General features: G+C 45.3%; 1 protein-coding gene and 1 long non-coding RNA gene across 2 annotated transcripts in view; one reads left to right on the forward strand and one right to left on the reverse strand.

Moving 5' to 3' along the window:
- Positions 1 to 572: 572 nt before the first annotated feature.
- LOC123365155 lies at positions 573 to 10,975 on the reverse strand. Its single transcript, XR_006577453.1, has 3 exons — positions 10,071 to 10,975; positions 8,890 to 9,021; positions 573 to 1,078 (listed from the first exon to the last, which is right to left on the reverse strand). It is a non-coding gene; the product is annotated as an uncharacterized LOC123365155 (long non-coding RNA).
- Positions 10,976 to 11,065: 90 nt separating this feature from the next.
- JCAD (junctional cadherin 5 associated) overlaps positions 11,066 to 14,301 on the forward strand; it is a 90,422-nt gene continuing 87,186 nt past the window's right edge. The window contains exon 1 of the mRNA XM_045005008.1: positions 11,066 to 11,133. The gene's annotated coding sequence lies outside the window, so the exon portion shown is untranslated. The remainder of the gene's footprint in view (positions 11,134 to 14,301) is intronic.

The following is a 14,301-nucleotide window of genomic DNA, read 5'->3' on the forward strand; positions in this document are numbered from 1 at the left end:
TTCAAAACCTGCCTGGTTTACTGCTGGCTTACTTGGCCCTCAGTGGCCCAGGCTTCCAGCTCCTCAACAGTCCATCTGATGGGCTACCTGGAAGTCCTGGAAACCCAAGCTTCCAGCCTCATGCTCCTTGGCCATCTGGGTTCCCATGATCTGTAGTTCCACTAGGCAAGCCGTGGGTCCCCAGCAGCTCACCTGGCAGCCAGGTACCCCCTGACTTCCCAGGGAGTTGGGTGGCTGCTTTCCTGCCTGACCAGCTGGCAGCTGTTCTGCAAAAAAATTTGGAGGGTTTTTTCATTTGCTGTGGAACACAAGTTTCTTTTAAATGTCAGAAAATTCTGTTCCCGCTCAGCTCTGATAAGATCCTTGAACGAGATATGAAATTCTGTGTCTTTTCTGCCTGCAGCCTGGAGACATGAATACATGGATTTATTTGAATGACTATTATTTTTTATTATTTTTCAAATAAAATACAATTAAATCAACATTAATACAAATATACAAAGAGAAATACAAAGTGATAGAGAATGTATAGTTAATTTACTAATCACACATTTAACAAATCTGCCTGTAGGTATTATAACAATGAGTGTAATTGTGTCTCCTTATTTAGACTGAAAGACAAGATCAAAACTGCAGTAAGGTCACAGTCATAAAAGCAAATAATTACAGAAAATGTAATACACGTCTGTCTTTCTTCAGTGCACAGTGCCATGTTCTGCTCTCATTTACTCCAGTGTTAATCTTGGATAACCCAATTGACTTTAGAAGCAGAGTCTAGAATATTAGTGAAAAGTAACTGACAGTCTTGGAAACCAAAGTCCTTTACAGAAGAGAAGCAGTAAGGGTAATAGCCATCCGTGCTTTCCTACAGCATCCTGCTACTGTGCCTGGTGCTTTAGCCCTGTTCTGGAAGGAAAGCTAGTTCCGTTTCCATGCCTACTCAGTATGACTTTTCTGTTGATACTGCATATTGCAACAGGGACAGCTCTACTTCAGGATCTGAACCGAGACCACCAACTCATTCCATGTAAGCCACCAGCAAGCTGTCAGAGGGCAGCTACTTCTGATTGTGGGCAGCCTGAAGTAAATTAGAACAGGCTAACTAGAGGCAAATAGCTTTGTATCCAGTTCAGTCCCCATCCCCAGTACATGACAGGGCCGCCCAGAGGATTCCGGGGGCCCGGGGTCTTCGGCGGCGGGGGGCCCCGCTTCGGCGGTAAGTCGGCGGCGGGGGGTCCTTCCGTTCCGGGACCCGCCGCCAAAGTGCCCCAAAGACCCACGGCGGGGACCCCCCTCCGCCGAATTACTGCCGAAGCGGGACCCGCTGCCGAAGTGCAGCCCCCACCGCGGGTCTTCGGGGCACTTCGGCGGCGGGTCCCGGAACGGAAGGAACCCCCCGCCGCTGAATAACCGCCGAAGACCCGGCTGCACTCCGGTGGTGGGTCCCGCTTCGGCTGTAATTCGGCGGCGGGGAGTCCTTCTATCCCAGAGAGGAAGGACCCCCGGCCAGCGAAGACCGGGAGCGAAGAAGCTCCAGGGGCCCGGGCCCTGTGAGAGTTTTCTGGGGCCCCCGGAGCGAGTGAAGGACCCCGCTCCAGGGGCCCCAAAAAACTCTCATGGGGGCCCCTGCTGGGGCAAATTGCCCCACTTCCCCCCCCCGGGCGGCCCTGGTACATGATCCTTTGACACAATGCATCCTAACCTGGCATTTGTTAAGATATCAATAGAGAGATACTGTTCTCTGAGATGCATGTTAAAAGTGGGTATGAAGGAAAATTACAGCGCATTGCCTCTCTTCCAGCCTTTGTGTTGCTCAGTGAAAGATACATGGACACCATAAAACCACCTTCAGACTCCAAAGACACACTTTTGTGGAGATCACTTAGGATATTACAATATTTGGGCTCTGTACCATGCACAAAAGCCTGAGTATTGCTATAATATATGCAAAAGCCCTTTTCATTGGCTGGAATATTCACTTCTTCTTTGTAAGTGTTCCAGGAGCCCTCTCAGACTGTCTATTATTAAGTATGTATTAAAAATGTGTATTGCCGTGGCTTCCAGAGGCACCCGGCTCAAGAAAGGGGCTCCATTTTGCTAGGATGCTGTGCCAACATATACGCAGACGTGGTCTCTGTCCCAAGGAGTTTACTTACAAACTGAGGAATAGCTTACAATCTTTTCTTGAACCCCTCTGCACTGCCTTTGCGCTGCAAGTGAGGACGGTGGCCTTGTGTGTGTTTGCGACTTGATGGAGTAACTGGGAAAAGACGATAAACAGGACAGAGGGAGGGATTGGGACTGATTCTACTGACAGAAGCTTCATTGCATTTCACCCCCTGGTCAGAGAGCCTGGATTCATCTCCTACAGCCATTCTTGGTTACAGGAAGTGTCCACTCACTTCCCTACAAGCGCTACCTGCATCTGGGGAGAGGGAGAGCAGCCTCCCCGGGGTTCCTGCTCCCCCTCCCACATGAATAGGATGCAAGAGGGTGGGCAGAGGCAGGGAGTGGGGTTAGCCTTGGCTCCACCTCAAATGCCCCGCCCAGCACATAGGGGGAAGTAAGCTGCACCAGGAAAAGGACTGGCACAGTGTGTTTCCTCCCTGGGGCACAGGGGAAGCAGGGATTCCTTTCTGTCTTTGAGTCACAGTTCAGTCCCTGCACTGCTGCAGGAGCAGCACAACCTGCTCCCCTTGCAGTTACCTCAGGATCTATGAGGAGCTGAGTTTGATGACTTCAGTTGGAGATGAGGGCACTCAGCACCATCCAGGACCTGCTCAGGCAGAATGAGGCCCTAACTGTCAGCTATACAGATCTTCGCAGTGAAGTATGGCGCTTGTGACTTGTTTTCAAATCACTGGGTTATTTTTCTTAATTTTACCATGTTTTATTGTACTATTTGGTAGGAAAAGCTGCTTTTATTCAGTTTTTAACATAACTCCTAGTTTAAAATTTGAGGGCTGCCAAAATATCCTTGTCTCTCTCCAGTACATCTAAACAGTTGAATGCTGCCAATCAGTGAGTGACCTATATGTATGTGACTAGCTTTGAATTGCTGCAGAATGAAAACCTCCAGGGGCAGGCAGTGTTTGACTGGTCCCATTCTCGCTAACAACAGGTAGTAATGATTTTCACTCTCCCAGAGACAGTGTGTAATTTGGTTGCTACCCCCTCTGCAGCATTATTTTGTGAATTAATCATGAAGCTGAAAAGTCATAAGTGTTAATTCCAGCTTTCCAAAACCACAGAATGAATGCAGCTATACAATGGAAGGACATTCAGTTTATCTGTAAGCTGGAACTTCGGTTCCATGTTTTCTTTACAATTCCCAGGAAATCCTGTTTTTCTGCCCTCTCAGATGCTGTTAACTTTAGCAAGGTGTGCAAATGCTTGTTTATCCATATTGTTACTTATAGAGTACCCTAAAGTGTACTAGCTGCGCTACATTCATGCTTGTGCCCAAGGAGCATATCATCTTATCATCTAAGTCAGCGGTCCCCAACCTTTTTCATCTGGCAAGCGTGAGACGACGAGCCACGGAGGACCGTGGCGGTGGACAAGCATCCGCTGAAATGCCTCCAACAAGCAGCTTCATCCAGAGGCGTCGCCGCCGAAATGCTGCCGAATTTCGACGGCATTTCAGTGGATGCTCGTCCGCCGACCAGTACGCGGGCACACTTAGATGCCCCGGCGGGCACCATGGTGCCCACAGGCACCGCACTGGGGATCCCTGGTCTAAGTAGACAAAGAAAGAACAGGTTAAGAAAGGGCAGAAATGCAACAAGACTGTTTCTTTTCCAGCATTTCCCTTTGTATTGTTTTTTAATTTGATGCGTAGTATTATTAATTGTATTACAATGGCATTTAGAGCCCCTCACATGAGATCAGGGCTTCTTAGTGAGCTAGGTGCTGCACATACCCATAGTACAAGCTAATCCCTGCCAGGAGCAGCACATAGTCTCAGTGAACCGGACAGAGGGAGAAAGAAAGGAAGGATGGTTGCTGCCACTTTACAGATAAGAAACTGAGGCAAAGGGAGATTTGGGTCTAGATTTTCTAAGTAGCTCAGCACCCTCAATCAGTGACAAATTTCCAGAAGTGCTTAGCTCCCATTTAGGATGTCTACACCGCACACCTCTTTTGGCGGCATGTAGTGTACAAGTAGCTACATGCACAGTGAAACGCAGGTGGTGTCCACTCTGCAGTGTGCAACTACACACCAGTGAAAGGCTCTGGCAGGAGAGAGACAGCAGGGAAAAGCTTCACTAGCTCCTCTGCTGGAGCCTTTCACTGAGACAAGGAAAGCCTCTGGCGGTCAGAGGCATTTAGGAAAGGCTTAGCCTCCCCCCATCAGAGCCTTTCCCCAGGATGGGAAAAGATTGTGGCCACTGTGTGCTGCCGGAGTCTTTTCCTGCAGCAGAGGAAGGCTCTGGCAGCAGGGAGCTGGCAGAACCTTTCCTCACTGCCACAGTCTTCCCTTGCTGGGCGGGTCTTTTTCCTGCAGAGGGGAAGAGCTCCAGCAGCAGGTGTGTACACTACATGCCGCCAAAAGTGGTGTGTAGTGTAGACGTAGCCTTAGACATCAAAATAAGCACCCAGTTTTTCAGAAGAACTCAGGACACTGGCTGGTGAGCACTTTTGAAAGTCTGGCTCTTATTTAAATGCATTGAAAGTTTGGTCCCAACTGTGGGTCCTGAGCACTTGAAAATCTGACTCAAAGTAATGTCCCCTAAGTCGCACAGGAGGCCTGTGTTAGAGCCCAGTGCTGAACCCCCATGAATATCATATGCAAAGAATACAAAATTATTCAAGAAAGTTAAGTCCAAAGCTGGCTGCGAAGAATTACAAAGGGATCTCACCAAACTGGGTGACTGGGCAACAAAATGGCAGATGAAATTCAGTGTTGATAAATGCAAAGTAATGCACATTGGAAAACATAATCCCAACTATACATATAAAATGATGGGGTCTAAATTAGCTGTTACTAATCAATAAAGAGATCTTGGAGTCATTGTGGATAGTTCTCTGAAAACATCCACTCGATATACAGTGGCAGTCAAAAAAAGCTAACAATGTTAGGAACCATTAGGAAAGGGATTGATAAGGAAACAGAAAATATCATAATGCCACTGTGTAAATCCAAGGTAGATCCACACCTTGATACTGCGCAGTTCTGCTCACCCCATCTCAAAAATGATACATTAGAACTGGAAAAAGTACAGGGAAGAGCAACAAAAATGGTTAGGGGTATGGAACAGCTTCCATCTGAGGAGAGATTAAAAAGACTGGAACTGTTCAGTTTAGAAAAGAGACGACTAAGAGGGGATATGACAGAGGTCTATAAAATCACAAATTGTGTGGCGAAAGTGACTAAGGAAGTGCTATTTACCCCTTCCCAGAACACACGAACCAGGGGTCATTCAATGAAATTAATAGGCAGCAGATTTAAAACAAACATAAGGAAGTTCTTCACACAACACACAGCCAACCTGTGGAATTTGTTGCCAGGGGATGTTGGGAAGGTCAAAAGTATCACTGGGTTCAAAAAAGAATTAGCTAAGGTCCACCAATGGCTATTAGCTGTGATGATCAGGGACACAACCTCTGCATGTGTTGCAGTCCGCTCTAACCCTTGGTAATTTTTTTTTGCGGGGGGGTGGGCTGTGTTTGTATGTTGTTTAGCCCTGGTTGAGCCATCTTTGTGTCAAAGAAAATGACATAAACCAGATCCTGCCATTAATGAAAGGGGTGTAGCAATCTGTGTGTTTTTCGTTGGGAGAGTTCTGAGAGGCATTCTGTCCCTCCCAGGAGGAATGGCACCAGCACTGCGTTGAGGTCATGCTGTTATACTCTGCCCCCAGTTTAAGATTGTACTGAGGTGGTGATCTATACTGCCATATTTTGGGTGGAGGAAAGGCATGATTCAGCTTCTTCTTCAGCCATGGAGGTGCAATAGGATATTTCACTTAACACACTCAATTAATCTTGGATAATTTCTGAATAAATATTGCCAGGATTTCCAAACGGATGGTGGTTTAACAGCAGGGAGAAAGTTCTTTAGCAGATGAAACAAAGGGAGACTGTAGCAGTTAATATGGGAAATCTTTTGTTTCAGCAAGACTGAATGCTTTTTTAGCAGTGTGGGAGGTAAACATTGGTTTGGTAGTGTAGGTTTGGTGGTAGTCTTTCTCTGTGTTTAATTCATAATGGTTTTTTATTAATTATATTTTCCCCTCAGCACTATCTTCAGTCAGATTAATGCCATGTTCTAGTCAGCAATTTGGCCAACTGTAATATTAATAAGTAGCCAGAAGCAAGACACCTCATGGTGCAGCTGATAGGTAGATACCTTTTTTAGAAGTATGGGCTAAAATTTTGAGCCTGCATTCATTTCCCCACCCATATCAACTGCTTTGTTGTCTTCTGTCTTGCTGTGATAGCTAAGCAAAAATTGACCAAACTGCTGAGAAAACAACACCCAGGACAGACAGGAGGTGGGCTAGCACTTAGATTTCAGTGGGCAAGGTTTCACGCAGGAAACAATCAGGGAAATTCCACTGGCCTGCTGTGTGAACTTGGACAATTCACTTGACCTCTCCCTGCCCATTTGCCTTCCTGTTTTTTTTCTTTCTTGTCTATTTAGACTAAGGTCTTCAAAGCAGGGACTGGCTCTTACTGTGTATTTGTACAGTGCCTAGCACAATGGGGCCCCAACTAGAGCCAGGTAAAAAATTTTGACTGCAACTTTTTTCAGTGAAAAATGCTGATTTAGTGACATTGAGCAAAATCATGTCAATTTCATCAAATTGTTTTGGTCAAGAAAAACAAAATGAAAAAATTCCAAAAACATTGAAAAACATTTTGTTTCAACAGTTTTGAAACAAAGTTTCAATTTTTTGATTCAAAATGGCTCTTTGTTTTGAAATTTCCTTTAATTTTTTTTTAAGTTGAAAAGCTCAGAATCAAAACAAAACTCTTAGCTTGACTCGAGGCTTTTTTGTTTCTTTGTTTGTTTTAAACTTCAATTTGCCAAAAATTTAAAAAAAAATCACTTTGAGGTCAACCTGAACTTATTTTTTCCCTGATTTTTTTCAGAATTGCCAGCAAACCAAAAGCTTCATTATTTGTACAGCTCCACCCTAACCTCCTACAAATGATTAATAATAAACAGATGGGTGAAACAATTATAAGAAAATGGAGAGAGCTTGGTGGACTAGCTGCAACACAGACTGGGAGTTGGGAGTTCTAATCCCAATTTGCTGTCATTCAGGTTACTGGCAAAAATCTTACCGATTTCAGCAGGACTGCACAGAGGTTCTGAGAGACCTGGGGCAAAATCTGAAATATGGAGGATAGGTCCATCAACGGCTATTAGCCAAAATGGTCAAGGATGCAACCCCATGCTCTGGGTGTCTCTAAACCTCTGACTGCCAGAAACTGGGACAGGACGACAGGGGATGGATCATTCAATAAATGCTCTGTCCTGTTTATTCCCTCTGAAGCACCTGGCAACAGCCACAGTCAGAAGACAGGATACTGGATTAGAAGGACCATTGGTCTGACCTAGTATGGCCGTTCGTATGTTCTTACCAGGCCTCTATCCTTCCAAAAAAAATGACCACTGAGGGAAGGACCAATGAGGGGTGGGGAATGAGCCCGCCCTGCGCTCACCCTGCAGTCGCAGCTCCTAGCCTATGGGGCTGGGCCCGACTTCCTGCTCCTGGCATTGCAAGTGAGTCAAACTCATATGCCAGGTTACAACTGTCCCTTTTGCCCTCCGCCCCCTCTTGGAAGGCCCTGGATTTCAACAGGAGTAAGAACAGGTCTAATATCTTGTAGCCTCCATCTACCTCAGTTTCTCCATCTGTACAATGGGTATAAAAGGCAGGATTGAGAGTCTGAACACATTGTTGGACCAAACTCGCCCTCTTCTTGGCAGTTGATTCTATTAACGAGGTAAATAATAATACAACCTAAATTCCAACCCAATCCTTCTCCCCAGGCTTCACCTCTCCTACTATGGAGCCTGTAAATCCTATGAGAACTTCGTCTGCCAGCTCCTGGCTCGACATCAGGGGACCTGGAAGCCCTTGAGTCTCTAACACCGGGGTAGTCTGCATGGCAGGCTCCACCAGAGCCACTGACCCTGTAAGTCCTGGAGTACCTGATCCTGGGACAGTCCTCCAGGCTGCCAGGGAGATGGGTGGGTGAGCTGGCACGGAGCTAAGCAAGTTGCTGAGAGGAAGCTATCTGTCTGGCATGCAAGTTTTGAAACCTGCATGTATTCCCTCGAAAGATTAATCAAAATAGACATGTTTCCACCAAACGTTTCACTTCTGACAACTCGGCATTTTTGACAGAAAAGCGTTCTGTTGGAAAATTTCTGACAAGCTCTACAAACAAACACCTAGATGCTGAATGAGCTATAAATCCTTCCCACCACTATTAAATGGGCTGGCTCCCCACAAATCCATGTAGGGACTCAGTGTGAAATAACAGAACAACACTGGCTGTGAAATGTTTCAAAGACAAGACCTCCAAGTTATAATAGTCACCAGTCCATGTTGATTGCCTAACATTGGACTTCCCCAAAAAGTGAGGAAAGCTGTTGTGTAGCCATAAGTCACAGATATGTACAGAACCTCACTGTCCTAAAGGGGAATATAGAAGCTTCAACAGGATGTAGGAGGAACATGCCACCCACCTCTAAAAGTAATAATAAAGTACTCACAGCTGGCCCGGACCATGTGCCAAAATAAAACAGTAGCTTTTTCAGCATATTAATATTAACTGAAATCCTCCCACAAATAGGAAGTCACTTCTGGAACAAATTACAACAGGGAACAATAAGGTATTGTTATATTAAAAAAATTAGGGCCAAGTTACCCTCTCAAGTACAAGCAAATCCAAGTCTTTGGTCATTTCATTCCTTGAATCCAAGAGGTCCCCTTTTCCAGCCTCGTGATCCATGATTGAGTCCATAGACTTCGCCTCCTTAAATCCCTTTGTTTCCTCTGCCTAACCAAACCAAAAATGTTTGTTATTGTGCACCCTTACCAGAGCGCCCCCTTTCAGCATTGTGCTGTGCAGCAGACACATCGCCTGAGTTTCCTGACTCTCTTCCTGGACGCTCAGCCGCCACTGTCTTTTGGGTTGCAGAGACATAGCCTGCTGGCTAGGTCTCTTACTGTTCTACCCCTTCTGGGGCACTCAAAGTCCAAAACAAGTATAAAGCAACATAAACGCTTTCTATTCCTCTGGGAGATCTGCTAGGCACTGCCCTGGTCCGTAGGGTACAGCTTCACTGCACAGTTCACTCGGGTGATTAGCATCCACTGCAAAGCCAGACCTGAGTTACTGTGTCCTCACTGGTGTTGCACTCACCCCTATGTCTCGCTAGGGGTTCTGGAGGCATAGGCCAGAGTTCTTTGTGTGGCTGAGCAGCCACTCTATGATTCTTTCCCAATGAATTGTGGAAGAACTTATCTGTCCTTTCTAGGCACACAGGGGGAATTATGGGAAAGCAGTGGAGGACTATCAGTATTTGAGTAATTTAGCCTGCATCCTCACTACAAAGTGAGCGGGTTACCGGCCTGAGTGAAAGCTGCACCTGAGCTCTAACCTATACCTCCAGCTAGGCCCACTAGCTTGAGTTGACAGCACCACCAAACTCAAGTGAGAGGTTTTGTGTGTGGACGGGAATGGGATTTGGGGCAACACTAGAGCTGGGCAAGGTATAGCTCAGTGGTTTGAGCATTGGCCTGCTAAACCCAGGGTTGTGAGTTCAATCCCTTGAGGGGGCCACTTAGGGATCTGGGGCAAAAATTGGTCCTGCTAGTGAAAGCAGGGGGCTGGACTTGATGATCTTCCAAGGTCCCTTCCAGTTCTAGGAGATTGGTATATCTCCAATTATTATTTTCAGACAAATAGTTTGATGAAAAATGCATTTTCAGTTCACCTGAAACTATTCATAAATTTGACATGAATAGTTTTGCCACTCACAAAATGGCTGGAGGAGGAGAAACAGCAACTACCCTCTTATAACCTTTATTCGTTACGGAACTCACCTGGGCAGCAGGAGATCGAGGTTCAAATGCTCGCTCTTTTGGATCAACCAAATATTCAGATTTGGTTTGATGCAAATGAATTTAATTTTTGTTGTTGTTGTTGCAATTTTTCAGAACTGCCACTGAACTGAAAAATCAGGTATTCTCCCAGCTCCAGTCAACACTAGAGTAAGAGCCTGAAATAACTCTGCAGTAAAGACATACCCTAAGGCATTCTGGGGAAAGTCATAAATTTTCCCTATCAGGTTCTCTAAACTGCTTAATTTTGCCAAAAGAGCCAGCCAAGCAAGCAAAATTCCCACCCTGCTTTGAACAGTCTTTACACACCATATACAGGCAAAATGTACCCCTTTTCCTTACTGGTAATTCCAATTACAGAACAAAACACAAGCCTCAGCCCTGGGCTAGCCTACAAATTTATGTCGGTTTAACTGTGTCACAGGGTGTGTGGAAAGCACTAAGCCTGGATAGAATGGTGCCTGTTTTCCTAGTGCTTGGAAAATCTACCCCCCTGAGAGATGTAGTTGTACTGACCTAACCCCTGATGTAGACAGCACTACGTCCCATCAGGCTACTCCCGTCGACATAGCTAGCGCCTCGGGGAGGTGGAGTACCTACACCAACAAGAGAAGCTCTCCCATCTGCATAGAGAGCATCTTCACTAAGTGCTACAGCGGCGTAGATGCACCACTGCAGTGCTGTAGGCATAGACAAGCCCTCAGTCTGAATATTCTCCTCAGGCTCTGCTATTCCTAGGACTTTCCTGCGGGACTTTCTCTGTGTCAGTTGCCTGCTTCCTCTGCCCCAGAGAGATGCTCCAAACCTTCCTACAACCTATAGGAACTTCTGGATAGCACGAGTCAGCCAGAATTACTCTGCATCTTTGGATGGCGGTTTAGCACCAGATCTTCTGGTGACTCAACAGAGGAGTCCTGCATTCCTATGCGGAATCCTGGAACCCACCATCATAGATCCCTAAAATTCTTCCCCGTCTCACTTACATAACTGATACCTGCCTGAATGATGGAACAAAGCCTTTGTCAGCACTGCTTGCTCTGGACAGGTATTGGGTTCAGCATGAGCTAAGAGCCTGTATTAAAGGGCAACAAGGGTGTATTTGTGTACATGTCTGAAGCCATGTTAACTGGCTGTGTTTTAGCCTAGGGAGGAGGGTGTCATTACGTTAAGCTAATTTGCTTGAACAATGCAGCCTTTTTGCCCTTTAAGACAAAAAAGGGGGACAAGGGGGCAGTGTGGCTGTGTTATCTGAATGGGATTTCAGGAGGTGCTGTTTTAAAAATAGGTTAATTGAGATGCTCAGTACACCAGAAACACAGACTATGACTGAACTGGGAGTAGTTGTGGCATTCAGGCCATCCTGGCATGTCCCCAATATCTCAGCTGAACTGATTCAGTTTTAGTCTGGCCTAGTGCTGAATGTCATGGCCATCATAACAGCCATTATCCTGTGCTGAGTGGCTCCATCCTTAATGCATTCATAAGACACTGATGCTAGTGCCTAGTAAATTGTTTCATTTGGTTGGTTTTAATAGTTCATGTTTCCCTCGAGAAAGACAGACAAGATTCGGCTTCCCTCCAGCAATCTCCTGTGAGTCTCTTGCCATGTCCAGTCCAGAAAGACAAGGTGGGTGAGGTAATATCTTTTTTATTTGACCAACTTCTGGTGGGGAGAGAGACAAGCTTTTGAGCTCACACAGAGAAACTTGAAAGCTTCTCTCTCTCACCATCAGAAATTGGTCAATAAAAGATATTACCTAATCCACCTTGTCTCTCTAATATCCTGGGACCAACATGGCTACCACTACGCTGCATAATTACAGTACACATAGTTCTGAGTCTGGTTCTCCGTGCACCTGGATAGCATGGGGTCTGTGTTTTCCCACTGCTGGGCTGAGAGCAAATGAGCTGGCTGAGGTTTGCTCTAGTTAAGATGGAATTATATTGGTTGGGTGGGTGGGGATAGTATGTTACAGGGGGCGGGGGTCTGCCCCTTACAGAATGTTTGTCCTTCCCTTGGCAAAGAGGCTTACAAGTGAGGAGTCTCCGACTTTCTGATTGTCCCTGGAGTCCTAGGGGACAGTGGTGGAAGAAGGACCTTCTTTATCTGTTTAGCATAGTATTGGTGTCAGTTTCTCTGTGATCTGTGGGCTTTGCCACAGTTACCCAGTACCCTGTGACCCTCCACATTGGAGTATTGCAATGTGCTCTGTACGGAGCTTCGACACGCCGCTTGTGTAAATGCTACAGCCAGTGCAGGAGGCAGAGGCTTTTTTTAGCGGGACAAGCCATAAGGTGCATCCTTAACTCAGTGCTTCAGAGACTGCACTGGCTTCCTGTTCACTTCCTAGTGCAATTAAAAGTATTGTTACTGATTTTCAAACCCTGTATAGTTTGGCGCCTAGCTATCTGTGGACTGCTTCTCTCCCTCTGCTCTATTGAGATCAGTCAACGCATTTGCGATAAGAGTCTCGAGATTTGAATGTCCAGGAATAGTGGAAGGGCATTTTCAGTGGAGGGCTATTGACTCTGGAATTTGCTTCCCTCATTGGTCTGACAGAGCCTGGGTCGGTTGACCTTCAGGTCCATCTGTTTTCCCTGGCTTTTCCCTGAGAGGATGTTCACAGCATATTGTGTTTAATGAGAAATTCTGCTGCATAACCTATTCAGTTTTAGTTAATATCTGCTAACTGGGGAGTTGGCTGGTTGTTTTCAATTTTTTTTTTAAATTCAGGTGCTTAGAGACAGTTGTGATAAGAGCAATTTTAGAAATTTTAAAAATTAAAATAAATTTTTTAAAAATTATTATGGCTGCCATCTAGAATAAAGTGATTCAGGACTGATCAACTAAAACCAGTCCTGTGCTTCTAATGGCTTTGCGTTGTTGCTAACGCTCACCTTTTAAATCAGGATTCTTGGGTTATTTGCTGTGTGTGTATTTTTAAGCCCCAGCCTCTGGAGTCCTTTGATTATGTGAGGAGCTCAGCTTTCTTTTAAACTAAAAGTAAGTTTCTAGACCCCATAATTGCAGAAAAAAACTTGAAAATGTGGCCCAAGTGCACCCTGTAGGGTAAAAACCAAACAAATAAAAAATACCTCAATTTTATTTTTATTTTTTAAATCTCATGGTTTTAAGACAATCTCATGATTATTGCCGCCTAATGTGTGAGTTTGTTAACACTTTGGGTTGGCATTTCTACTTATAGCAACTTCTTCCTACTTCAGATGACTGTTTTGCCCTGGTCTTAGTCTCTGTGCACCTTACAAGACTGACGAATTAGGCAAAATTGGTGCACCCATCCTTGTTCCCTATTGTGTGTTTTTATCAACAAAGTCTACTATGAGCCCTTCATCCTCTTCATCCAGAGAGGGTGAGGATAGTGTGGGCATTTCTACTGACATGCCATTGCTTGATAGCATAGCTCACTGTCATTCATATTTCCTTTCATTTGTCATCCATGTTTCTCTAGTCAGTGACTGAAATGCAAAATATAATACCTAAATATTCAAATATAGGACACATTATAATATAGACTTCAGTGGGAATTGGCTGATTTCAGCAGCTTGTAGGACTAAGCCCTTGTAAATGGGTTTCCCCTTTACCTCCTGGAAACCCTGGCTGGTAAGCCCTGTGGGTGAATTAAACAGCATACATAGTTCACCAGGGTACTGTCAGCAATGTCTTCATTATCATTTGCTCCCTTTGCCCCAGGTACAATACTAACATGGCAATAGTTAATAGAAACCCCCCTTCAGGCTCCATGGCTCATCCTTTTATCCTGCTTGCCTTCTTCTCCCTGCTATTCATCTGGTGACCTAATTACCTCCTTAGCCCATCAGGATCTCTACAGATACAAGTGATCCCTTCTCACCTTCCAAACCCACTCCTACTCTAACCACACCCAGTGACCAGGATGCAGGCTCCCAAAGGCTCTCTTTAGAGCTGCTAACAGCCCATATGTTTCAAAGCAACATAATGAATGTTCTGAGAGGAATGTTTGTCTCACGTTTGGATACTAATTTGTTGCTGTTTAAGCTCAGAAAATAGCCATGGTCTGTAATGTTAGGGTTGGATGGGAAGGAAATAGCCCTATGAAAGTATGTAAAAGGCACTTTGCTTTGGAAGCAGCGTGCAGCTTTCAGGTCTGTGCTGTAATAGCAGCATAGTGCCAGATGGAGTGACTGTTTATAGCCTATACAATCCAAGAGGGAA

Source organism: Mauremys mutica, chromosome 2 (assembly GCF_020497125.1).
Source record: "Mauremys mutica isolate MM-2020 ecotype Southern chromosome 2, ASM2049712v1, whole genome shotgun sequence".
Taxonomy (NCBI): domain Eukaryota; kingdom Metazoa; phylum Chordata; order Testudines; family Geoemydidae; genus Mauremys; species Mauremys mutica.